The 1,716-nt window shown below is 38.5% G+C and overlaps 1 protein-coding gene across 1 annotated transcript in view; it reads left to right on the forward strand.

Moving 5' to 3' along the window:
• The window catches only part of GIGYF2 (GRB10 interacting GYF protein 2), a 126,991-nt gene that overhangs the window by 1,145 nt on the left and 124,130 nt on the right, over nucleotides 1-1,716 (forward strand). The gene's annotated exons all lie outside the window — the stretch shown is intronic.

The raw sequence follows: 1,716 nt of genomic DNA on the forward strand, positions 1-1,716 counted from the left end.
GCAGTTTGGATGAGATTGCTGCCATGTTTTTCTGCATGTAACATTACATTTATTGTGAAACTTGAGGCAGGGAGTTGTATGCAGAGTTCTTGAGAATCAAGATTTAGAGTGATAACATTGAATCAGTGTGTAACTCTAAATCAGACAAATAGTGACATTCTGTTTACTAAGGTCATCATTTTTGTAATGAATAATATAAAACATAATGTTCAATAAGAGACACATATAATGAAGAGATTTATTTATATCTGGCAGCAGGTGTAAAGATGGGAGAGCTTGAAATTTGTGTTATGGACAGACCATGAGGGGCTATAAGCTTAAACTTTTTAAGGTCTGTGGAATCAGTAGGTCTTAGACTATTTTTATATTTAGAATAAAGAAGTGTATTACAAAATCACCAAAGCAATTAAAAAGGATGTGATACAGTTAATGTAGAAGTAAATCATTTTTAGATTAATTAATCATCTTCCAGTCTCCTAAGTGGGCTAAGATTTCTGTTTACTTGCCACTAACCCTTTTGTAAAGTGAAGTGCAAATTGTGAATTAAGCCCCGTGTTATTTCTTATAAAAATCTAGTAATACAGATTTTTAAAAGCTGTTCTAAATTTAATAATATAGGTAGCCCTCTGCTAAAGTTACCTTAATTCAAGTTTTGGATAAAACACTGGGCCGAACAGACAAAACACTGTCAAACAAAACTTCAGAGTACCAATGTAAAGACTTTTCCTGATCCCCCACTCCTTCCTCCCTCCCTATCTTCTTTGCTTAATTTTCCTTCATGGTCTGTATCAAAATGTAACATGCCAAATATTTTATGTACTTATTTTCTTTTTTCTTTTTTTTCTTTCTGGAGTCAGAGTCTCACTCTGTGGCCTGGGATAGACTGCAGTGGTGTCACTGTAGGTCACTGCAACCTCAAACTCCTTAAGCGATACTCCTGCCTCAGTCTCTGGGACTATAGGTGTGCACCATGACACTTGGCTGGTTTTTCTATTTTTAGTAGAGACAGTGTCTCGCTTTTGCACAAGCTGGTCTGTCTCTCTCTTTTTTTTTTGAGACAGAGTCTCACTGTGTTGCCCAGGCTAGAGTGCCGTGGCATCAGCCCAGCTCACAGCAACCTCAAACTCCTGGGCTCAAGCTATTCTTTTGCCTCGGCCTCCCAGAGTGCTAGGATTACAGACATGAGCCATTGTGCCCAGCCTGCTCAGGCTGGTCTCAAACTCCTGAGCTCAAGCAGTCTTCCTGCCTCCGCCTTCCAAAGTGTGAGGATTACAGGTGTGAGCCACTGAGCTTGGCCCCCCTTTTTTTCTTTCTGTTTTTAGTAGAGATGGGGTCTTGCTCTTGCTTAGGCTGGCCTCGAACTCCTGAGCTCAAACGCTTCTCCTGCCTCGGTTTCCCCGAATGCTAGGATTATAGGCGTGAGCCACCTCACCTGGCCTAAACAGTTTTATTTCTATCACTGATCATTTTCTTTGGATTAATTTTGTGGAAGTGGAATTATTAAATCAAAAATTTTATTTTTAATGCTTTACTTGATATATGGGCAGATCGAACCATCAGCAGGATTTTATGAATTTAATTCTCATCTTCTGTGTGTTTACTTCACCCTTGACAAAAAATAAGTGCTATCTTGATAAAGAGTTTTTTCATGCTAAATCCCTTAGATTCATGTCTTTTACAAGTTTTTTGTGGTTAGTCCCAATAACAAAATAAACA

This window comes from Propithecus coquereli, unplaced genomic scaffold (genome assembly GCF_000956105.1).
Source record: "Propithecus coquereli isolate 6110/MARCELLA unplaced genomic scaffold, Pcoq_1.0 Scaffold605, whole genome shotgun sequence".
NCBI lineage: Eukaryota > Metazoa > Chordata > Mammalia > Primates > Indriidae > Propithecus > Propithecus coquereli.